This window comes from Heptranchias perlo, chromosome 21 (genome assembly GCF_035084215.1).
Source record: "Heptranchias perlo isolate sHepPer1 chromosome 21, sHepPer1.hap1, whole genome shotgun sequence".
NCBI classification, from domain to species: domain Eukaryota; kingdom Metazoa; phylum Chordata; class Chondrichthyes; order Hexanchiformes; family Hexanchidae; genus Heptranchias; species Heptranchias perlo.
In genome coordinates this window covers 11111178-11137512 of record NC_090345.1, presented here as the reverse complement: position 1 = coordinate 11137512, position 26335 = coordinate 11111178, and the positions used below count along the sequence as shown (strand labels likewise).

The 26335-nt window shown below is 43.8% G+C and overlaps 1 protein-coding gene across 1 annotated transcript in view; it reads right to left on the bottom strand.

Moving 5' to 3' along the window:
• cfap58 (cilia and flagella associated protein 58) overlaps positions 1 to 26335 on the bottom strand; it is a 165847-nt gene that overhangs the window by 7181 nt on the left and 132331 nt on the right. The window lies entirely within an intron of this gene.

Sequence of the window (26335 nt, the reverse complement as noted above, 5' to 3'; positions counted from 1 at the left end):
GCCCGTCAGAGCACCTGATTTTAGTGGGCTGGGTCATTTGGATGAACTGGTTGCAAACTCACACCCCTGGGAGGGTCTTGCGCATGGAAATGGGGCGAGAGCATAGGTACAGCTGCTGGTGTGAGAGGTCTGCAGCTGCGTGAATAGCAGCCAGCCTCCAGGCCTGAAAATTATAGGGGAGGCTGAGAAAGAAGGATCCACTTACTTGCTCAGGCCTCCCTTGCCTTGCTGCCTGATCCCCCTCAGACTCCCCATCCGAGCTTTCTCAGGTGCCCATCAAAACGGGTGTCCTTCAGCTACAGATAGAGGAAACTGAGGTGGGAGGGCTTGGAATGCCCCCCTCCCGTTTTATCTCCATGGCTGCCCTTGTCCTGCATCTATCGTAAGTGTAGGCCCCGACCCAGGGCTGGGCCCAGGCTCACCTGTTTGGGGAAGCTCTGGAAATGCTGTGGCAATGTTAATGGGAGCAGAGATCTGAAGCAACAAGTCTCCGTCCCCTTTTCTTTTCCATAGTGCCCAGGAACCGAGCGTTCTCCAGGTGCCACAGAGGGGAATATCGGGGCTTAACTGTCGGCTGTCTAGTTGAGCGTGGAAGCTATCACAACCAGGCCCAGTGCTCTCATCACCTGATGTCCACACACACTTTCAAGCAGAAATCATTGGATAGCGATTTGGAACAGTAACCATGGCTGATTTTTCCCTCCCTAACTCAAGGGCGCAGAAGCCGATTTTAGCATCCCTGAGCTGAGATCAGTCAACACAGTATAAACAAGGCATGAAAATGGTCCTGAAAATGTACGGCGGCTTCAGCAGTGCAGGGAGAAAAATGGGAAGTTAAAAAAGGAAAAACAATTTTAAAAACTGTTTCTTTTTATATGCTCTATTTTCTGATTCACAAACGCAAACCCACGGCTCCTTGTACTGAAATGATTTTGTTTCAAATTGTCACCAGTATTTGAAATAAAGGAGCAAAGAAGGACCAAAAAGACACTTGCTCTTGAAATCAGTGCAGATTTTAGCCTGATTATAAAGCAGTGTCCTTCTACATAGCAGCTGCTTGGTTCCATGCTTCTGTTTCAGAGCTTGCACTGAACTTAAGGAAAACTTCTGTCATCAATGGTCCAGATTTTAAAGGGGAGAGGGTGGCGGGCAAGATGCATACGATTCCCGAAGTGGGCGGCGAATCCCGGGGTGTGGAGGCCCGGGCCTCAATACCATAACTTTCATCAGAGTCCCGCCCCAACCCGGCCGGATGTGCTACCTGGAGGGCGGGCGGGCGGGAGCAGAAGATCGTAAACAGGTAAGTTGCAAGAGGGAAGGGGTGGGTGAAGTCGATGGAGAGAAAGAAGTGACTAACATTGTCCTGTGGATAGGCTTTTAAAAAAAAACCCCAGTTCATATAATCTGATCTATAGTCGTAAACAGGAGCTGAGTCAATGCTGTTTGAGTCCCACTGTCCATTAAACAAATTCCCCACAATTTGGCACAAGTTAACAAGTCTCATTCAAAGAGGGCACAGGTGTGGGAAGTGTGAAAGGTCACACGGTGCAATGAAGGTTCCCTTCCAAGTCTGGGGTTAATACACATTGCTGGGGCAGAGTAGAGAGAGAATTACTCTGCATCGAACCTTGCTGTACCTGACCTAGAAATGAGCGATGGAGGAATAAGGTGCAAACAGTGGAAAAGTGTTCCTTTTCCTAGCAATGACAGGACTAACATTGATAAATACAAAGCAAATCCATCAAAACAAAAGCAAGTAAGTTATAAATTTATTTTAACCTAAGTTGTAACACCAATGATATATATTGACAACACAATCATGCAATTGCATCACTGATTATGCCTTTGTGGACATACATGGGCCTTGAAATGACGGTGTTGGATATTATCATATGCTCATTTAACTGTTTCATATGAAGTTCCTTTTTTAATGGAGAAATTGTCCATATAAATAGGTAGAAGCCTCTTAAAATAGCAGAGGAAGGAATTGCATTCAAGTGAGTTAAGTCTTCAGACACACGTATCTCATGCTGCAACTTCAAAGTTGCAAGCTTTTCCAAGTTTTTACTGCTGGCAAAGAGCCTTATCCGGTGGTCATGCATGTCAGGAAATCAATGGCACACTGCCCATACTAATCTGTTGGCGAATCAACCCTGTGGAGTCTTGCAAGGTTAGGAACACATGTGGTGAAACTGCGAACCACCAACCAGTAATTTTCACTCGTACGGAATACTGTAGAAATGGGACACACTCTGCCTTTTATTGACCAAGCATGGTTCACGGGAAACGCAAATTTCAGTTGTTGGTGCCGACACTTGAATGCGAAGGAGCCAAGCACAAGTGAGGATGTCCCACTGATGAGCTTTGTTCCTTTTATTACGTGGAAGGCAGCTATGTTCTTGAAGTCGATGACATTTTGAATATTTCAGCACAAAACCGATCAAAGAATTTAAATTTGGATGGCTTCAGACTTCAGAACTGACTCCAGCAGCTGCAATAAGGAACGTCTCAGGAATAACGCCCAAGGCAAGTAAAACTGAGCGTGCTCAATATTATTAGATTACACCTTGCATTTCTATTTTATTCCTTACCTAATAAAGTCCTGACAGACTGTACATTTTAACCCATGATCTGCTTTGATAACCTAATAAAAGGAATCACCCATTTAGTTTGTGAAAACCCATATTAACTCAGGTTATTGAAAGTGATTGGTGTACGCTGTGGTTTGTACCTTGATCAAGGCCTTCTCGGGTTTTTTTCTTAACTGTCAGGACAAGATTTTTTTTTTCTTAAACTACCCACTGCTGGCAGGTGCCCTCTTTATTTTAACATCTTTACTGCATTTTATTAAGTTTCTTTTTAAACTATTTTCCTCACCAGTTTGGGCTTCCCAAGATATCACTGTGTGTGTTACTCTACAGCCTCTGTTATATTCAACACAGAAACCAACTATATATTTTTTAATTAATATATACTTGTGGGGGCTGTTGGTTGAAGGAGAACTAATGTTGGTGCTGATATAGTTCATTTAAGATGCTATGACATTATAGTAGTACCATCAACTCCCAGCATGTGATCTCACAGTCAGCACCACTACCATAAGTGCACATCCTGGTCATTCTCACCTCCCTGGTCAGTCCTGTTAACATGCTGAGCCAGTTCAGGGTGTCAGTGTGCCTATGTTATGTGTCCTTTACTGGCTTAGCACTGGATTACCTGGCAGGCCAAACTACTGCACATGCACACTGTTCAAAAGCTCGCAGCACCAGCAGAAGGGACCCATATGTGTAACAGCAGGTTGCTGTTTTAAGAGCTGGCTCACATGGAGCACAGTTCCACTATGCTGCATGATTGTGGGACAGTGATGAACATAAGTAACTCTCCCCGGACCCAGACTAAAATAAATGCACCTTTAAACTAATGGAGTTCATCCACTTATACACCTTGCGCCACTTGGTGGTTTATGATCTCTAAACTAACAATATCCTCTGAATGGTTACATATTTGACACATTTGCTGGTTTGCTCTCTACACCATTTCACTCACTTGCTACAGGACCCGACTCGTCATTACTATGGTAATGAATTTTGAGGTATATGATCTATTTCAAAGTGTATAAACATTATTTTGTTATAATATACAGGCCATTCTTCTTCATTATGGGTAAGGTAGTGCAGTGGTTATGGCACTGGACTAGAATGGGGGGTCATGGGGAGAATTCAAGCGGGGCTTTCCCAATCTCCTGTCGTAACTTTGGCAGAAGATCAGCAGAAACCCTGGAGACTTGGTGTAAATTTGGTGTTTTTAGCCATTTACACCATTTCTCCGGTGGTGCTGATGATGTGCCACCAGAGAATGTGCACAGAAATCACAGGCCCATCAATTCAAATCCCACCATGCGAGTTGTGGAATTAAATTGAATTCAATAAACCTGATTTTTTTTTGCTAGCACGGAGGTTGGGGGGGGGGGGGCGGGGAGGGGAGTGGAAATGACCATGAAAGCTGCCATTTATCATTAAAAACCCAACTGCTCCATTAATGTCCTTCAGGGAAGTGAACCTGCCACCCCACTACCTGGACTGGCCTACATGTGACTCCAGTCCCACTCTAAGTGGTTGGCTCTGAATGTCCTCTGAAGTGGCCGAGTAAGCCACTCAGTTATAAAAACAATTACGCCCACCACCACCATCTCAGGGCAGCCCATCTTAACCGCTAAATTCCCACTTCCGATTTCACCCCCCCAGTCTCTAATTTAACGTTAATGGAATTGTTTCTGACCCTGAAATTCCACCGGGGCGGGGAGTCTACAGGCCTCCCGCTATAACCTGGAGTCTGGCGGAACGCCCAAGGAAACAAAGGAGACCTCTCCCCACCCAAAAATGGATTTTAGCACCTACATGCCAAGCCACCTCCCCATCGCCAGAAGACATCAGGGCTGCCATAACATGCCCAACACACACCGTTTCCAAGAAAATGACAGGTGATAACTGGAATCTGAAATCAATGTTCAGACTAGAGGCCTGCAGGGTGACCAGGAACAAGATGAGATACTGTTCCTGAAACTTATGTTGACTTTGGAACAGCATTTGAGGCCAAAGACAGAGGTCAGAGTGAGAATGGGAGGGGTCGTTAAAGTGGTGAGCCACAGTTAGAGGTCAGGATCATACTTGCAGGCAGAACAGAGATGTTCAGCAAAGTATTAATCTAATCTGGTCTCCCTAATGTAGAGAAGAGTGCAGCGAATGCAGTAACCTAGATTGTAGCGGAATATGTAATCTGCTGTCACACAGAAAAAGAGTTTGGGATCCCGGACAAATGTCCAGGGAGAGGAAAATAGACAGATTTTACATCTGCTAATGTTGTACAGGCAGGTACCTGGGAAAGGAAAGCTTGAAGTTAGGACAGTGACAGGAAGAACAAGGATATCCCAGAGGAACAGTCGCTCCAGAAAGCAGAGAGTAGAGGACAGGAAAATGTGTTTGGTGGAGGGATCATGTTGTAGGTGCTAGAAGTAGTAGGAAAGGAGCAGACATTTGTGGAGGCTAGTGGGATGAAGCACACCCTGTCATTTCTGTGAGAGGAGGGATAGGGATGAGAGTGGAGGAATGGGAAATGGGGGAGCTACAATCATGGGCCCTATTCACCACAACTGAGGGGAAATAAAAATCTCTGTTCAGATAGCCACAGCGATTTTGATAAATGAAATTCATTGCATTTCACATTTTCTTCACCCGTCTCGTAATTATTTTCGAGTACTCAATTTAAGCAGAGTTATTGGTAAGAATTCACAAACAAGCCCTGAGTCCCTACATCCCCAAGTACTTCATTGGCTGTAAAACGCTTTGGGTCATCCTGAGGTCATGAAAGGTTTTTATATAAATGCAAGTCTTCCTTTCTTTCTTACATCACGTCAAGGTATCTATCACTGGAAACCACCACATCTGGTTTCTCACCATGCTGCTAACATTTATCCTGGCCCCATCCTAACAAATACACATTAGGTACAGATAGTGCTTGGGTCTCCACAGTATTCATGGAAGAAACATTAATGCTCATTGCTTCAGACATCCATCTAATGAATAAATAAAAGTTTAAAAGCCAGTTTGCTGCTCAATGCCAAAATACATATTTTCACTCAACATTGATGCCATTTCTCACTTGAATTTTTATTATTGGAGGAAGGGATTGAGTGATCTTATCTGAGGTCAGTGACCAACACAACCTTTAAATAAATATATGCGCGAAATAACTACTGCTAAACTAGTGAAAGCAAAAAATACAATTCTGCCATTGAGATGGTGCTTTAATGTGGAGGATTGCCATAATACATGCACCATTAGCTAACGATATTGGCGTAAAACTGTTAATGTAGAAGGTTGTTACAATATATTGCTATAATATATTGCTATAATACATTGCTATGTTAACAGTGTTGATGTAGCCTTGTTACATACACTAAAGAGCTCTATTGGTGCAGAATGCAATATTCTATGTTTCTGGACCATCACAGTTCCTGCATAAATACATGTGGTAATATGAATGTATACTTAAAACTGAAAGATATATGGCACTGCTTAACTGATGTACATTTCAACTTTTCTATATCCAATTTATTGCAGCACTGATTCAAAAATAAAAATGAAACACTCTCTCCATGGCAACATCAATGAAAAAGAACCCTTTTGTGGTGCTGTGCTGGCTGTACCAATGTCAAACTAACTATGGGTTTTTGCAAGCATAGGTCCTGAAATTCCATGGGGGTTCTCCCAGTCTCCCAGTCTCCCACTGTAATCATGCTGGGGAGAGACCGGCAGAAATCCCAGGAAAGGATGTAAATGACTGGCATTGTTTGCAGGAGAATGGGAAAAACCCCCCCACTGAATGTTAGGCCCATAATTCCCCCAGATGGTCCAGTCCAGTTAGGCGTTCTTGAGGAGGTAACACAAAACTAGAAGGCAGTTCAATCGGCCCATTGTCTCGCACATTTCTGTGGTCAGTATAGAATGGCACTGGCTTCAAATTATGTTACATATGGTGTATCTCTGTCAAGGAATGGGATTTGGAGTCGGGAGAGGGGGAGGGTGGAAGAAATTTATTTTTCAAAAAAAAACAGGAAAGAGGGTGAAAAATTCAAACCAACCCTGAAATGCTCAAAAAAAAGAGACTGGCTCAGAAATTCCTGGGGCTGGAGTCAGAGTAAACCAAATTTTTTCAAGGTGTGGGGAGGGCAGGAGTGATTAAAAACTCTGAGATAGTGAGAATGTGAAACTCACTACTGCATGGAATAGTTGAAGCGAATACCATAGATGCATTTAAGGGGAAGCCAGATAAGTGCATGAGGGAGAAAGGAATAGGAGGATATGTTGATAAACTGGGATTAAGTAAATAGAGTGGGAGGAGGCATGTGTGGAGCATAAACACCGGCCGAATGGTCTGTTTCTGAGCTGTAAATATTATGTAATTCTATGTAAATGACAAAAGGGGATGATGGTGCATGGCAAAAGGTGATAACGCGACAAGTATGGAAACAAAAGATGGCTCCAGAGGAGGTGTAAATAGTTACAGAATGTCCAAGAGAAAATGGGAGCAGCTTAGACCTTTTCCCTTTTGTTTTCTCTGTTGCCCTCCCCTATCCCTGACTCTGTACTTGCTTAAAAGCTGTTCATCTCTAACATCTTCCAGTTCTGTTGATAGGTCATTGACCTGAAACAATAATTCTGTTTCTCTCTCTACAGATGCTGCCTGGCCTGCTGAGTGTTTCCAGCATTTTCTGTTTTTATTTCAGATATCCGGCATCCGCAGTATTTTGCTTTTAGTGTTAAGGGAGTGTAGTCACGTGGATAGAGAGATGGTTAGGAGAGAGAAAGCAGAGAATGGGGTAAATGGATTTTTTTGGATTGGCAGAATGTGGGTAGAATGTTTTTTTTAATTATTCGTTCACGGGATGTGGGCGTCGGTGGCGAGGCCAGCATTTATTGCCCATCCCTAATTGCCCTCGAGAAGGTGGTGGTGAGCCGCCTTCTTGAACCGCTGCAGTCCGAGTGGTGACGGTTCTCCCACAGTGCTGTTAGGAAGGGAGTTCCAGGATTTTGACCCAGCGACGATGAAGGAACGACGATATATTTCCAAGTCGGGATGGTGTGTGACTTGGAGGGGAACGTGCAGGTGGTGTTGTTCCCATGTGCCTGCTGCTCTTGTCCTTCTAGGTGGTAGAGGTCACGGGTTTGGGAGGTGTTGTCAAAGAAGCCTTGGCGAGTTGCTGCAGTGCATCCTGTGGATGGTGCACACTGCAGCCACAGTGCGCCGGTGGTGAAGGGAGTGAATGTTTAGGGTGGTGGATGGGGTGCCAATCAAGCGGGCTGCTTTATCTTGGATGGTGTCGAGCTTCTTGAGTGTTGTTGGAGCTGCACTCATCCAGGCAAGAGGAGAGTATTCCATCACACTCCTGACTTGTGCCTTGTAGATGGTGGAAAGGCTTTGGGGAGTCAGGAGGTGAGTCACTCGCCGCAGAATACCCAGCCTCTGACCTGCTCTCGTAGCCACAGTATTTATATGGCTGGTCCAGTTAAGTTTCTGGTCAATGGTGACCCCCAGGATGTTGATGGTGGGGGATTCGGCGATGGTAATGCCGTTGAATGTCAAGGGGAGGTGGTTAGACTCTCTCTTGTTGGAGATGGTCATTGCCTGGCACTTGTCTGGCGCGAATGTTACTTGCCACTTATGAGCCCAAGCCTGGATGTTGTCCAGGTCTTGCTGCACGCGGGCTCGGACTGCTTCATTATTTGCGAATGGAACTGAACACTGCAGTCATCAGCGAACATCCCCATTTCTGACCTTATGATGGAGGGAAGATCATTGATGAAGCAGCTGAAGATGGTTGGGCCTAGGACACTGCCCTGAGGAACTCCTGCAGCAATGTCCTGGGGCTGAGATGATTGGCCTCCAACAACCACTACCATCTTCCTTTGTGCTAGGTATGACTCCAGCCACTGGAGAGTTTTCCCCCTGATTTCCATTGACTTCACGGACAGCACGGTGTGAGGACAACACAGTGTGCTGAGAGTTCGGTACGTGTGGGAGTTGAAGGGTTAATCTCTTTAAATCTAGTGCATATTGCTTCAACTGTTTAAGGTCAATTTAAAAGTTTAAATTTCTAAGTTTCTGTCAGGCTTCAGCAGAGAGCTGCTGTAGCAAGTTAATTGGTTAGCTAGATTCAATTGGTCCCTGAAGGTGGGGCAGGCCTGACTCATCTGAGTCTCAACTGTAGAAATACAGGGGCCTGTCAGTGCGGACAGCACGGTGTGAGGACAACACAGTGTGCTGAGAGTTCGGTACGTGTGGGAGTTGAAGGGTTAATCTCTTTAAATCTAGTGCATATTGCTTCAACTGTTTAAGGTCAATTTAAAAGTTTAAATTTCTAAGTTTCTGTCAGGCTTCAGCAGAGAGCTGCTGTAGCAAGTTAATTGGTTAGCTAGATTCAATTGGTCCCTGAAGGTGGGGCAGGCCTGACTCATCTGAGTCTCAACTGTAGAAATACAGGGGCCTGTCAGTGCGGACAGCACGGTGTGAGGACAACACAGTGTGCTGAGAGTTCGGTACGTGTGGGAGTTTGGTGAAGTGGGGGAAGGAGGTGCTGCTTTGCCTTGCTTTTCCTGCAGAGCGGTAGTGGACCTGAGAGCGGTGAGCGGCGGGAGAGAGCGAGACCAGAGCGGGGATAAAAACAGCGCGGAGAGAGCGAGAGTTCAGTCGGTGAGCGGCGGGAGAGAGCGAGACCAGAGCGGAGATATAAACAGCGCGGAGAGAGCGAGACCAGAGCTTACTCTGAGAGCGAGACTCTGAGACCAGCGGCAGTTCGGGGTGACGTCACCAGTCAGAAAGTGACGCGGCACAGGGGAGGCAGCTGATTGGTGAGTAGGTTCAGGTGAGTATTTCTACCATTTTACTGTAAGTAAAGTAATAAGAAAGGGAAGATCTGCAGGTTTATAGCAGATAGTGTTTTTTTTTTAGTGAACCTAGGTCCCTAGTATAGTTAACATTTTCTAATTTCAACGTAATTTAAAAGGGGTAACTCAGCTAAGGCAAGTCATGGCAGCAGACCTCGCACCCGTGATATGCTCCTCCTGCAAGATGTGGGAAGTCATGGACACTACCAGTGTCCCTGCCGACCATGTGTGCGGGAAGTGTGTCCACCTGCAGCTACTGACCGATCGTATCTCGGAGCTGGAGCTGCGGGTGGACTCACTGTGGAGCATCCGCGATGCAGAGAAACTCGTGGATAGCACGTTTAGCGAGTTGGTCACACCGCAGGTAAAGGGTATACAGGCAGGAAGTGAATGGGTGACCACCAGGAAGAGTAAGAGATGCAGGCAGGTAGTGCAGGGGTTCCCTGTGTCCATCCCCCTCTCAAACAGATATGCCACTTTGGATGCTGTTGGGGGGGATGACTTATCAGGGGAAGGCAGCAGCAGCCAACTTCCTGGCACCACGGGTAGCTCTGCTGCACAGGCTGGGAGGAAAAAGAGTGGCAGAGCTATAGTGATAGGGGACTCAATTGTAAGGGGAATAGACAGGCGTTTCTGCGGCCGCAACCGAGACTCCAGGATGGTGTGTTGCCTCCCTGGTGCAAGGATCAAGGATGTCTCGGAGCGGCTACAGAACATTTTGGAGGGGGAGGGCGAACAGCCAGCTGTCGTGGTGCACATAGGCACCAACGATATAGGTAAAAAAGGGGATGAGGTCCTAAAAGCAGAATATAGGGAGTTAGGAGGTAAATTAAAAAATAGGACCTCAAAGGTAGTAATCTCAGGATTGCTGCCAGTGCCACGTGCTAGTCAGAGTAGAAATAGGAGGATATTTCAAATGAATACGTGGCTAGAGGAATGGTGCAAGGGGGAGGGATTCAAATTCCTGGGACACTGGAAACGGTTCTGGGGGAGGTGGGACCAGTACAAACCGGACGGTCTGCACCTGGGCAGGGCCGGGACCGCTGTCCTAGGAGGAGTGTTTGCTAGTGCTGTTGGGGAGGGTTTAAACTAAAGTGGCAGGGGGTTGGGAACCTGAGCAGGGAGAGAGAGGAAAGCGTAACAGGAAGGGACAGAAGGTATGGAGTAATAGGTAAAGTGTTAAAAAAGGAAAAAGCAGGAACTAAGCATCACAAAACAGATTTGAAAGTTCTTTATCTGAATGCACGTAGCATTCGTAATAAAATGGACGAGTTAACGGCACAAATAACTACGTATGGGTATGATCTTGTGGCCATTACAGAAACATGGCTGCAGGGTGACAACGACTGGGAATTAAATATGCCAGGGTATTTAACAATCAGGAAGGACAGGCAGGAAGGAAGGGGAGGTGGGGTGGCTATGTTAATAAAGGAAGGAATCATTGTAATACAGAGAAATGATATTGGGACAAAGCATCAAGATAATGAAACAGTTTGGGTGGAGATAAGGAATAATATGGGAAAAAAAACATTAGTGGGCGTAGTATATAGGCCTCCTAATAGTTGCAACTCTGCTGGAAGAAGTATTAATCAGGAGATAGTCGGGGCATGTAATAAGGGAACAGCCATAATTATGGGGGATTTTAATTATCATATTAACTGGACAAATCAAATTGGGCAGAGCAGCCTTGAGGACGAGTTCATTGAGTGCATCAGGGATGGATTTCTTGAGCAGTATGTAACTGATCCTACAAGGGGGCAGGCAACCTTGGACCTGGTCCTGTGTAATGAGTCAGGATTAATTAATAATGTCCTAGTTAAGGATCCCCTTGGAACGAGCGACCACAACATGGTTGAATTCCATATCCAATTAGAGGGTGAGAAGGTTGATTCTCAAACAAGCGTACTGAGCTTGAATAAAGGAGACTATGATGGTATGAGAGCGTAATTGATTAAAGTGGACTGGGAAAATAGATTAAAGGGTAAGACGGTACATGAGCAGTGGTGTTCATTTAGGGAGTTATTTTACAACTTTCAAAATAAATATATTCCACTGAGGAAAAAAGGGTGTAAAAGAAATGACAGCCATCCGTGGCTAAGTAAAGAAATCAAGGATAGTATCCGACTAAAAACAAGGACCTATAAGGTAGCCAAACTTAGTGGGAGGATAGAAGATTGGGAATTCTTCAAAAGACAGCAAAAAGTAACTAAAGGATTGATTAAGAAAGGGAAGTTAGATTATGAAAAGAAATTAGCAAAAAATATAAAAACAGATAGCAAGAGTTTCTATAGTTATATAAAAAGGAAAAGGGTGGCTAAGGCAAACATAGGTCCCTTAGAGGATGAGACCGGGAAATTAATGGTGGGAAACATGGAGATGGCAAAAATGCTGAACAAATATTTTGTTTCAGTCTTTACAGTAGAGGACACTAAGAATATCCCAACACTGGACAAACAGGGGACTCTCGGGGGGGAGGAGCTAAATACGATTAAAATCACTCAAGAGATGGTACTCAGTAAAATAATGGGACTCAAGGCGGATAAATCCCCTGGACCTGATGGCTTCCATCCTAGGGTCTTGAGGGAAGTGGCAGTAGGGATTGTGGATGCTTTGGTGATAGTTTTCCAAAATTCCCTGGACTCAGGAGAGGTCCCGGCAAATTGGAAAACTGCTAATGTAACACCGTTATTTAAAAAGGGTAGTAGGCAGAAGGCTGGAAATTATAGGCCAGTTAGCTTAACATCTGTGGTGGGTAAAATTTTGGAGTCTATTATTAAGGAGACAGTAACGGAACATTTAGATAAGCATAATTTAATAGGACAAAGTCAGCATGGCTTTATGAAGGGGAAGTCATGTCTGACAAATTTGCTTGAGTTCTTCGAGGATATAACGTATAGGGTGGATAAAGGGGAACCAGTGGACATAGTGTATTTAGACTTCCAGAAGGCATTCGACAAGGTGCCACATAAAAGATTATTACTTAAGATAAAAAATCACGGGATTGGGGGTAATATTCTGGCATGGGTGGAGGATTGGTTATCGAACAGGAAGCAGAGAGTTGGGATAAATGGTTCATTTTCGGACTGGCAACCAGTAACCAGTGGTGTTCCACAGGGGTCGGTGCTGGGTCCCCAACTCTTTACAATCTATATTAACGATTTGGAGGAGGGGACCGAGTGCAACATATCAAAATTTGCAGATGATACAAAGATGGGAGGGAAAGTGAGGAGGACATAAAAAACCTGCAAGGGGATATAGACAGGCTGGGTGAGTGGGCGGAGATTTGGCAGATGCAATATAATATTGGAAAATGTGAGGTTATGCACTTTGGCAGGAAAAATCAGAGAGCAAGTTATTTTCTTAATGGCGAGAGACTGGAAAGTACTGCAGTACAAAGGGATCTGGGGGTCCTAGTGCAAGAAAATCAAAAAGTTGGTATGCAGGTGCAGCAGGTGATCAAGAAAGCCAATGGAATGTTGGCTTTTATTGCTAGGGGGATAGAATATAAAAACAAGGAGGTATTGCTGCAGTTATATAAGGTATTGGTGAGACCGCACCTGGAATACTGCATACAGTTTTGGTCTCCATACTTAAGAAAAGACATACTTGCTCTCGAGGCAGTACAAAGAAGGTTCACTCGGTTAATCCCGGGGATGAGGGGGCGGACATATGAGGAGAGGTTGAGTAGATTGGGACTCTACTCATTGGAGTTCAGAAGAATGAGAGGCGATCTTATTGAAACATATAAGATTGTGAAGGGGCTTGATCGGGTGGATGCAGTAAGGATGTTCCCAAAGATGGGTGAAACTAGAACTAGGGGGCATAATCTTAGAATAAGGGGCTGCTCTTTCAAAACTGAGATGAGGAGAAACTTCTTCACTCAGAGGGTGGTAGGTCTGTGGAATTTGCTGCCCCAGGAAGCTGTGGAAGCTACATCATTAGATAAATTTAAAACAGAAATCGACAGTTTCCTAGAAGTAAAGGGAATTAGGGGTTATGGGGAGCGGGCAGGAAATTGGACATGAAGCTGAGTTCGGATCGGTCAATGCCCTGTGGGTGGCGGAGAGGGCCCAGGGGCTATGTGGCCGGGTCCTGCTCCGACTTCTTGTGTTCTTTAGATTTGTGGTTGGGATCAGATCAGCCATGATCTTATTGAATGGCGGAGCAGGCTCGAGGGGCCGATTGGCCTACTCCTGCTCCAATTTCTTATGTTCTTATGTTCTTATGTTCAATTTTACCAGGGCTCCTTGGTGCCACACTCGGTCAAATGCTGCCTTGATGTCAAGGACAGTCACTCTCACCTCACCTCTGGAATTCAGCTCTTTTGTCCATGTTTGGACCAAGGCTGTAATGAGGTCTGGAGCCGAGTGGTCCTGGCGGAACCCAAACTGAGCATCGGTGAGCAGGTTATTGGTGAGTAAGTGCCGCTTGATAGCACTGTCGACGACACCTTCCATCACTTTGCTGATGATTGAGAGTAGACTGATGGGGCGGTAATTGTCCGGATTGGATTTGTGTGATAACTAAGGAAAGAGCAGGGCCTATTAGAGACCTGAAAGGTAAACCATGTGTGGAGGCAGAAGATGTGGGTATGGTTCTTAATGAATACTTTGCATCTGTCTTCACAAAGGAGAGGGATAATGCAGGGATTGAAGCTAAGGAGAAGGAGTGTGAAATATTGGATGGGATAAATATAGTGAGAGAGGAAGTATTAAGGGGATTAACAGCTTTGAAAGTGGATAAATCAGCAAGGCCAGATGAAATGTATCCCAGGCTGTTAAAAGAAGCCAGGGAGGAAATAACGGAGGCTTTAACAATCATTTTCCAAACTTCACTGGATACAGGCGTAGTGCCGGAGGATTGGAGAACTGCTAACATTGTACCGTTGTTTAAAAAGGGAGCGAAGGATAGACCAAGTAATTACAGGCCAGTCAGCCTAACCACGGTGGTGGGCAAATTATTGGAATCAATTCTGAGGGACAGGATAAACTGTGATTTAGAAAGGCACGGGTTGATCAAGGACAGTCAGCACGATTTGTTAAAGGGAGGTTGTGTCTGACTAACTTGATTGAATTTTTCGAGGTGGTGACAAGGAGGATCGATGAGGGTAGCGCAACTGATGTAGTCTACATGGATTTTAGAAGGCTTTTGACTAGGTCCCAAATGGCAAATTGGTCAAAAAGGTAAAGGCCCATGGGATCCAAGGGAATGTAGCAAATTGAATCCAAAATTGGCTCAGTGGCAGGAAGCAAAGGGTAATGGTCGACGGGTGTTTTTGTGACTGGAAGGCTGTTTCCATGGGGTGCCGCAGGGCTCGGTACTAGGTCCTTTGCTTTTTGTGGTATACATTAACGATTTGGACTTAAACATAGGGGGGCATGATTAATAAATTTGCGGATGACACAAAGATAGGCTGTGTGGTTGATAGTGAGGAGGAAATCTGTAGACAGCAGGACGATATCAATGGACTGGTCAGGTGGGCAGAAAAGTAGCAAATGGAGTTCAATCCGGAGAAATGTGAGGTGGTGCATTTGGGAAGAGCAAACAAGGCAAGGGAATACGCAATAAATGGGAGGATACTGAGAGGTGTAGAGGAAGTGATGGACCTTGGAGTGCATGTCCACAGATCCCTGAAGGTAGCAGGACAGGTGGATAAGGTGGTTAAGAAGGCATATGGAATGCTTTCCTTTATTAGCCGAGGCACAGAATATAAAAGCAGGGATGTTATGCTGGAACTGTATAAAACACTAGTTAGGCCACAGCTTGAGTACTGCGCACAGTTCTGATCACCACATTACAGGAAGGATATAATTGCATTAGAGAGGGTGTAGAGGAGATTTACGAGGATGTTGCCAGGACTGGAGAATTTTAGCTGTGATGACAGATTGGATAGGCTGGGGTTGTTTTCCTTGGAACAGAGGAGGCTGAGGGGTGATTTGATTGAGGTGTACAAAATTATGAGGGGCCCAGATAGAGTGGATAGGAAGGACCTATTTCCCTTAGCAGAGAGGTCAATAACCAGGGGGCATAGATTTAAACTGATTGGTAGAAGGATTAGAGCGGAAATTAGGAAAAAAAAAATTCACCCAGAGGGTTGTGACGGTCTGGAACTCACTGCCTGAGAGGGTGGTCGAGGCAGAAACCCTCAACTCATTTAAAAAATACCTGGATGTGCACCTGAAGAGCAGTGACCTGCAGGGCTACAGACCAAATGCGGGAAAGTGGGATTAGGCTGGGTGGTTCGTTTCTCAGAAGGCGCGGACACGATGGGCCGAATGGCTTCCTTCTGTGCCGTAAATTTTCTATGATTCTATGGTGTGCCTTGAGGATCTATGCTGGCACCTTTTTTGGTTTCTATTTGTATAAATTATTTTGATATGGACACAAGAGGGTTAATAGCAAACTTTGTTGGTGACACTAAATTCGGGCACATGGCAAAAGTGAGGAAGAGATTGCAGGAGAACATAGATAGGCAGATAGGTGGCAGGTGCAGCTCAATACGGGGAAATGTGAAGTACTACATTTTAGAAAAAAAAATAGTAAAATAAAATATATCCTCAGTGGTAGGATTTTTAACAGAAAGAAGGAATAGAGAGATGTAAGTATGCAGATAAAAGTGGGAGTGCAAGTAGAAAAGATAAATGGAACTTTGGACAAAATATAGCGGGCCACTGAATACAAAAACAAAGAAGTGATGCTGAATTTGTACAAGGAATTGGTTAGCTACAGTTGGGGTATTGCATGTTGTTCTGGCCATCCCATAATTGGGAGGTTGTGAGAGCAATGGGAAGTGAAGATTCATTAGAATGATACCAGGTCTGAGAAATTTAGGAAGGCTAAAATTTGTTAGGTTTTTTTCCACTGGAACATAGCAAGTTAACAGGAGACCTAAATGATCAAAATTACAAAAGGTTTCGATAGAATAAAATTATGAAAGATTGTTTCCACTGGTTGACAAATTGGTACCAAGGGGGCTTAAACTCAGGTTTTTCATTAGAACAATGAAGAGAGAAGTTAGAAAAAAACTGAAGCTTTGGTGGGGAGTGGGGGCAGAATCAGCCCCAGCGTTTATAACATCATGTAAAAGAAAATTGGGTTTCTGAAAAGGAAAGTGCAGAATAATGGGATTATAGTCGATAGTTCCAGTACCAGTTGGAGAGCTCGCACTGTAATCTCAATCATTCTGTGGACCAGTAAAATGAGACTAAGCTACAATGCACAGGAAACAATTTATTTGCCCTCTCAATGTTCCATCTGTTTACCTTCTCTTCTCTTCATATCAGTCGATGGACTTGCTAACATTTGAGTGGGGAGGGTGGGAAAAAAAATTGACCACTTTAGGGAGGGCCCATTCACTGATCCCACACTTGCCTGCTCAGGGAGAGTGCAGCAGTGGAAAATCAGTACTGGTGTTGCAGCCGTATCTCTAGCCTGCACTCTCTCCAAGTGCAACTCCCCACTGAGAGCATGGAATCGACAAATTTATCCTTTTCTGTTCAGGGTAGAACATCTAGAAATATTCCCGTACGCTTTGAAGAGACATTTCAATGTAGTCCATTACATGAGTCACACGCATTTAGTAAAAAATTAAAACAAAATCCTACCAACGAAAGAGTGTGCATGCAAAAAAAAAATGATACTTTTTATTTCCTTGTACGCAATTTTGCGCATACCTACCCCCAAAAATATGCTCTTTCCCCACCAGGTCAGTCGATCGATGTTTGCAGCACGTGAAGTTTGATCAGCTCTTCTCATTCTTATACAACATGCTACAGAATTGCTGGAGTACCACGCGCAACTCTAAATGCCTCGATGAACATTGAAATTCTCTCTAGTCTTAGGGTTCCCAAGACTTGCATGACACAACCACTCTGGTTGCAACTTCAGATGCTGATTGCATAGGACAGAGGTGTCCAACCTGTTCGAGTAGGGAGCCAAGCTGTCCCACAACTAGTGAGTGGGTTGCTTTAGTTTAAATCGCTTTTAGGTCAGGCAGAATCATTATTTAATGTCACATCCAACATAATCATTTTCTCCTCCAATAAACATTTCCATATTTACTAAAGAAGCATTTTAAATCCTTGCAAATGTCACAGGATTTTTGAGTATTAGCGACAATATGTGCATTGCTCCCGATTAACATTCACATAAAAAAAGGACGCTCATACGTGAGAAAAAGAAACAAACGTTCATACACTATAAATCAAATTCGTACACATTAAAAATCAATCCACTCATACACTAAAATTCAAACCCACAAGCTTGAAATCAAACCATACGCACTAAAAATCAATCCTATACACTAAAATGGCAAGCTGCCTGCTCCTCGCTTAAGTTTTTGGATTGTCCAATGTTCCCCACTTTATGGGGGTAATTTTAACGTAACCCGCACGTTTTACAACCCACCCGATTGACTTCAATGGGGAGTAAAATCGGGTAGCCGCCCCGATCCCATCAGTTTCTCGCCAGCTGGGTTAGGTTAAAATTCCCCTCCCCCCACCCCATCAAGTCTGGAAGATTGGTAAAGGCTGCTCTGATTTGTGGAAACAGACTGCTCTCTCATTGAGTCTAAGTCCACCAATGAGGGAGCAATCTTTTCTAATCTTCCAGGCTCACACAGCTTAAAACACTGACAACCAACAAAAGAAGAAACTTCTGCGCACAAATGTACACTTGGAAAATAACCAGTGTTGGGCCTTGACGGCCAGATAATGGTAGCTGGATTTGGCCCTCAGGTTGTGTCTTGTACATCCCTGGAATAGTACCCACTTACACTGAAAGTCTGAAAGCCTGAAACTGACAGCTTCTTCTTCCTAATCATATGTAAATTATGCCATTAAATGTTTGCCATATCACCATTCCCGGTTCTGCAGATTGCTTTATTACTGAGACTGTCTGCAGATCATTTTGAGTGTCGTGATAATGGCAGTACGAAGCAAATATAGATTACAAAGCGATCCTCTGAGTTTGAGCGGTCTTAGGCTAGTTCCTAGGTCGTGGCCCATAGCACAGTACTATCGTTCAAAATGGCATTTTGTTTTAACATTGACCTTCTGGCTGAAAGATTCGACAAGAGGAATTTCACCCCCCAAACTGTCAATCACGTTCAAAGAAGCTACAGGATGGCTGGTGTGCAAAACTGCCTCATTGCTACAATAGGAGGTGTTCTTCTGATTAGGGCTGAGACATACTGTTGGGACATGGTAGAGGGAGTTTATTGTGCACCCAACTGCACTACGCCAGTGACTGACTCTGAAACTAGAGGTTAGATTTTTCAATTTGATGTCAAGTCAGTGCAGTGGGAATTGCGCCTGCCCAACTTCTTTGCTGCTATCTCCAGCACATTTTCCGGGGTTAGCCTAATTAACACCATTTTGGTGGGGTCCTAGCAGGATTACGTAGGGCCGGAAAGCCCGCCTGCGGCAATGAAGAGGAACCTGCTGCTTCTGGGGCAGCAGAACAGCAGGGCCACATTGTTTGAAAATTTTAAAATTCATAAGATTGCAGTTTGATATTGATGGCCTTGTAATCCATTGCACACCTTAATGGGGCCTTTAAAAAATTTAAATCCCCTCTTGTAGAACTTAGCGACAACTGGATATCAGGAATGTGCTGCCATCCCTTGTGTCTAGCACTGCTAGGACAGTAACGATGAAAACTGTGACATACGGGGGGTAATTTTAACGCAACTGACCAGGCAGGAAACCCACAGCATTGGGTGGAACGTCAGTTTTACAGCCCGCCCAATATTGGCCTCAATGAAGAGTAAAATTGGGTGGTGTGTAAAACCAGCGCTGGACCCGATCAGGTCAGTTTCCCGACGGGCAGGTTAGGTTAAGTTAAAATTGTCCCCGTGACTTGACTCTGTCACGACCATGCCATTTGAACAAAGCTCCCCCTACTTGAGCAGGGGTTTCGCGACCTCCGTCACTGTGGGAGGAGCCGGCAGGATTGCTCCCCAGCCGATGTCCCACTCAGATTCACCCAAAATTGGACAGAATCAAAGCGGAAAATCTTGCCTTCGGTGCTTAAGGTGGAAAGTGTTCCATTTTGCAGTACTAAATTTCTCACCTTGATGCACATACATATATTGGGGGGTGGGGGAGAAAAAAGGGGGAAGTGAATGCAGCAGCACCCATACTGGGGTAAAAATGCTTAATTGGCTAAGTTGAGCACGCTGCTTTATACTCAGATGTATTTTTATATTAAAACATACTGCAAGGACCAATTTTACATCCATACTGTACTTTGCTGGATTAAAACTTTGGTATATCGCAATGAAAGACAATAGTGTAAAAAATTAAAATGACTACTTAAAAAAAACTGATCAAAGAAAGCTTGAAAGCTGTAAAAGTAGAGAATGCACATAGTGTTATTACCCATCCCTGATGTATGATACTACGCAGGCAGACAATCTTACAGGCAATGGAAAAGCCACTAACAAAGAAAAAAAAATTATTTATTTGGCAGTGTAAAATAGCAGGACCATCTGACAACCATTATAAATAATAACGGTATGTAATATGATAATGAAATAAAAGTATAATTGGTGTGCTATGCCAATCATTATGACTTTGCTGCTGTTTCTAAAGCCTGACTTAGCCAAGAACACCTATTGTGTTTGCGTAGCCAAACTATCTCTTCTAATAGGGACAACTGCAACGCCTCAGTTCCTACTCATGGGCGTTGAATATAGCATGAGCTATTTCGTCCCCTGCAAATGTTGCAATACAGTGATATTCTGTTGTTTGTAATTCTTATCTTATTTGCTATATGTCTGACTCTTCAAAAAGGTGCAGAAAATATTGCATTTGTGTTATCAGGCTAATTTACAATGCAGAGACTGAATTTGAAAGTACATTTGGTGGTGAAGAGTGAATAACAAATCCACCAAGTTGGATTACTTTCTATCTTCCATTGTTTCCAAGTTGGTAATTCTGTACTTGCACACATCAACAACCTATCTTAACACAACACTTGTTATGTACAAAGGAATATCACAGAGAGTTTGATAGGGTAATGGATAGTGTTGGCCAGGGGCTGCAGAAACTACTGAGTTTATTCCAAACTGCTGACACACAGGCAAAAACTACTTTTGAACTGAAGTAACCTGAGATTCCGAACTGCTGACACACAGGCAAAAGCAACTTTTGAACTGAAGTAACCTGAGTTCAGTCGCTGGCCTGAGCTGGCTGGAACCGGTTTGAATTAGCTAAGTTTTGTGAAAGACAAAGGAGATGTGATAAGACACAAGTCCTTATTTAGAAAAGGAGTAATGAGGTAATGCTACCTAAGTCCTTGGGACAGAGCCAATGAGGAGAAGACACAGGCTAGGTGAGCAAGCCTAAACTAATGGGAGAGAGAGAGAGACAGCACAGCTTGAAGAGATAAGATTCGGAATAAGAATGAAGAATCTGGGGCGTGGAGCCAGAGCGAAGACTCCGGAGACCAACCATCGTGGAAGTGGAAGAACCTACGTCAGGGACGTAGAGACGACGTAGAGAGAGAGAGAACGGAACACCTGGCCAGCGTCAGCTCTCCTTTTCGGGTATTATCCTTTATATTCTGTGACCACTCAGGGAGTGTCAGAGAAACCTAGTGGGTGTGCGTTGAGATCCTAGTTTGGGTATAAAACTATATAATCTGGTGCAAACTGCATGTCTATATCTAACCAGACGTATAATGTTTAGATCCTAGTTTGGGTATAAAACTGTATAACCTGGTGCAAACTGAATGTCGATATCTAACCAGACGTATAAGCTATATGTATATGATCTAACGGCGTGAATAAAGCGAATTGAGAGTTAAGAGAGAATTGACACTTCTCCTCTTTGTACTAAGCCAATAACCGTAACCGGTAACCTCCGGTCAACAATAGCAAGTGCAGAAAGAATGGGGTGAGGGGAGAAGAATAGAAGAGGGATGGTGAGGTGGGGTCAAAGGCACAGTCAAAGAGGACCTTGAGGCTTTTGGAGGCTGGGAAGGATGTGGCAGGATATGCTGAGAGTGAGTGCAACGTGGCTGAAGAAGCACTCACTGAAGATGCCTACAGTACAATTAGATCTGTAGGAAAGTCTATCTTAGACAATGTTTTGAAAAGTTCTACAAGGCTCATCCAAGTGGAATGAGTGAGATAAACATATTCTCATTCATTTGTGTATTCTTCTCCATCAATAACTGCAGACACATAGATCATGCCTCCAATACCACTAACGTGCCTAAATCCTGCTTGCCCACCTGCAAACTCTTGATCAGTTTTGTTCCTCGTTCTTCCCAATATCACACACAGGTAAATTTTACACACCCAAATTAAATTACTAACAACCTCCTTTAAATGACGTTCATTAAAACCGAGTGATACCAAGACAATTTGCTGTGCTTACTGAGGTCCAATTTTAAAAAAAAACATTTTACAGTATATGATTAAATAAAACTAGCTCTGTGGTAGACTCTGAGTATTATAAAGAAAGGGATATAATTTTTGATTTATGCTGAGTATCTATTTTCTGGTTAAGCTAATTTGCAAGTGCAAATCAGGTCTAATGATCATAATTAACGTATTATTCCTAATAGCATAACATTTTGTTAAACTAGGTCTACCTGTGAACGTCCATCTTCAAACTAGCTGAATTTACATGCAATTTGTTCTAAATTGCATAATTCATTAACATTATTCATAATAGCATCCTTCAACTTTTCCATGAATAGCATTGATGGACTTTGTCTTATACAGGAAAGTCTATTTCCTAATTAATTGAATCTGCATACATCAATTAGTTTGAATTAGCACAACTCATTAATATATTAACCATAATCAGATTACAACTCCTAGCGTGTAAAGAATAGCCAACTCATAACTGCTCTTATCATACTACCGTGGCCTGCCAACTCTTAAGATTTTCTACTAATTTTACAGTTAGTAGCCTGCACCAGCTGAACGCTATCATCTGACTGTTAAACTCTATGACCTGGGATTAGATGGAAGTGTCTGGAAACTTGCGCAGGGACGAACTCTCACATTCCTACCCTTCCTTCCATTTCCTTGGCCTGGATCCTAGTAGCACAGAATGTACTCTCCCATATGTGGCGAGACTACTCTTAGAAAAGAAAGACTTGCATTTCTATAGCGCCTTTCACAACCTCAGGATGTCCCAAAGCGCTTTACAGCCAATTAAAGTGTAGTCACTGTTGTAATATAGGAAACGCGTCAGCCAATTTGCGCACAGCAAGGTCCCACAAACAGCAATGTGATAATGACCAGATAATCTGTTTTTTTTAGTGATGTTGGTTGAGGGATAAATATTGGCCAGGACACTGGGGAGAACTCCCTTGCTCTTCTTCGAAATAGTGCCAAGGGATCTTTTATGTCCACCTGAGAAGGGTCTCATCTGAAAGATGGCACCTTTGACAGTGCTGAACTCCCTCAATACTGTACTGAAATGTGAGCCTGGATTATGTGATCAAGTCTCTGGAGTGGGACAGGAATAAAGTGTTAAATTGTTTAGGAACTTGGTGCGAGATTCCTTTGTGCATTATCACTAAAACAATGAAACTCTCTGATGATCCAAGACTGGGATCTAGAAACAGTTGCCTGATTTTAACTGACCCATAAGGGTAAATTTTATAAAACCTTACTAGGGGCCAGAATAGGGGAGTTGGCTGAAGTTAACAAAGAGAAGAAATATCTGTTGCTGTAATGGTCTGATAGGAAATTAATGCAGGAAGCGTTATCACAATGAATATAAGCCCAAGCACAACACTTATCAGGATTTAGCACTAATGGTCATAATACTGAAGATCTCATGCAGAGAGGCCAAAAGTGTAACTGGTATGAGAGGTAGAAAAATCACAATGGTGAAGTGGAAGCTGCCATTCTGCTGCCCGTATCCTAATTTGCACCCCTATGCTCGCTGACCTTCACTGGCTCCTGGTCTGGCAAAGCCTCGAATTTAAAATTCATATCCTTGTTTTCAAATCCCTCCATGGCCTTGCCCCTCCCCATCTCTGTAACATCCTCCTACAACCCCCCCGAGATCTCTGCGCTCCTCCAATTCTGGCCTCTTGCGCATCCCTGATTTTCTTCACTCCATCATTGCCTTCAGCTGCCTAGGCTGTAAGCTCTGGTATTTGCGCCTCTCTATCTCTCTCTCCTCCTTTAAGACACTCCTTAAAATCTACCTCTGTGGCTCGGCGTCAAATTTTGTTTGATAACACTATTGTGAAGCGCCTTGGGACGTTTTACTACATTAAAGGCGCTATATAAATGCAAGTGGTTGTTGGGATTAAGGCGCATTGTTAGGAATTCATGGTGTTGATAATGAGATCTTTGGTGTTTACCACAACTTACTGTGGTCTCAGTGCCACTGCACCAGGCCTGCACCATTCAATATAACTCAATTTGATTGTCAGACCAAAGAACATCAGCCAGATTTCTAGCCGATCTCCAGCTCTTGTTTTTGCTTTTTGTGCTACTTGCACTAAGGGATATTAAGTTAATCGTAATTTCAATGTTTCAGTTTGTCAGAATTGGATAAAGCTATTGGTTTACTGCAACAACAATATGTGTTCTTAGCATTTTCAATAATTTGGGGGTATATTTTTTTTTAAAAAGAGATTCCCCCTGCCTCCACCCCATAGAATGGTGCAAATGTGGAATGGACTCCCAGAGACAGTAGCTGATTCAGGGTTCACTAACATCTTTAAACAAGAGCAGGATCGATATGAGGAGGAGAATTGAGGATTCTAGAGATATGAAGACCACTACTTGACTTTTTTTTCAGGGGAGGTAGGGGAAGGCTGAATGGCCTACTCCTGTTCCTATAAGGAGCTTAGGATTCCTTAAAGTAGGGGATCAACAAGCGGTTATGGGGCGGGGGGACGGGGAAGGGAGGGTGGAGAAGTCATGATAGAATTATCATATGTTGATGCTGGTTGGATACTTAGGGGTAAATTTTAACTGAGAGCTGGGAAGGGAGCAGGGCAGGGTGGGGGGGGGGGGGGGGGAGATTTCTGGGTGTGAAACCTGGAAGGTAAGTGGGCGGATCGCGCTCCCATAAATGGCATTTCCGGGTTTCGCGCCCGTCTCAGCCTGATTGACAGGCTGGTTCACTGTCGGCCAGAAAGGAATCCTGCAGCAGGCCTCAGCTGGCGATCAGAGGGCGGGATCATGGGCCGGGGGCAGATCGGGGCGGGGTGGGGGGGCTGAGGAAGAGATTGGGGGGCTGAGAATAAGGTCGGGGTGGGGGGGGGGATGTGAGGAAGAGACTGGGGGGGGCTGAGAATAAGATCGGGGGCTGAGAACAAAATTGGAGGCTCGCTGGAGGTCGGGTGAAGAGTCAGAGGGAGGTGTGGTCCACCATGGTGGGGGGGGGTTGGCCGATCGCGGTGGTCCTGTCAGCCAGGTGAGTTTGTTGGGCCTGAATGAAGCACTCCTGCTCCTCCGGGCCCACAAGCAGTGCAATAAAGGCACTCACCTCATGGATCCGGCCCTTCTCACCAGCTTTCACCTGGCGTGAATGGGAAGCGACGGGAAACCCGAACAAGGTTAAATTCATTTTATTATTCCAATAGAAAATATTAAGTACCTCATGTATCCCAATGAGGTACATTGCCTTTTAAGTATCAACCATGCGGCTTTAAACGGGGACGGGATTTCCTGTGTCTGCTTTCCGCACGCAGACAAACCTGCCTGGGTTAAATCCAGAAGCAGAGTATTTTTACTCCCCACCCGTCCCAACCCACTCGTTCTTGGGGGTTAAAATTTACCTCCTAATGTTTCTTAACCTTTGAATTAGTGAAGCAAAGGTGTTGGAAATATTAATAAAGCATATAAAATTTGTACAGTATCCGTCATGTAACAATTGATGCTGTTACACATATCAGATGTAACGTATGAAAGCTTTACACTAAGGAGAAAAAGAATGACTACAAGTACTGGGACTGAAGTAAATGCAGGAAACGTGCAGAAGCTCTGTCCACATTTGTACTGGATTTGAATCCGCTTAATATAGTTTTTGGACTGATCAGAGAGGAAAGAAAAAAATGGAGCTCAATTCATCTGTCACCAACACAGCTTGTCCTGATCACAAATATTGTCTTCTTTACAGCTAACCCAGTTTCTGCCACATGTGTGCAAGAGCATACACAAGCCAAACTGCACCAGATGGGAGTGAACTGTTACTTCTAACCTGGTGTGAGTCCTCATTAGATTTCATGAGAAATATTAAATTAGTTCAATGTAATATTATGAGGATCAATGCTAACTGAGTTTTTTGTTTATGAAATGTAATCATGATCTGGAGATGTTGATGAAAGGCTCATCACTTTTACAAGATAATACAGAGTAGTTCCCAGATGGGGAGTGAGGAGAGGAGGACTAATGATTTTTTAATATATAATATCTATAATGTAAAAATGATCAATTTTCATTATTTTTTAACAGTACACTTTTGAGACTGTAGGAAAAGTAAATGAAACAAGTTTTTTTTTGCTCTTTTGTGAAAAACATAACAATTATGGATAGCTTCCAAATCACCCTATTAATTTAATCTTGTGTAGATAAAGTGTCTATGGAAATAAATTTAAGAGTTCAATAAGGTCAAGCAATTTAACAACATCACAATGGCAGAGAACTACTTAACAAGCCATGGTTACAACTCAGTGACATTAGATCTAAATAGCACGTTCAATGAATCCTAGTCCAAATACCCAAAATGATTATACCCTTCAAGTTCTTTAATGGTTGCGATTTAGCCAACCATATTAGTTCTTTTCTAATACAAATGAAAAGTTAAAAAAAAAATCAAACTTAAAAAAAAAAAGAATTTGAATTCACCCCTAATTTTCTCTCCTTCACTCTGACTGGTGCTGAAAGGTGAGAGGAGATTTTATAG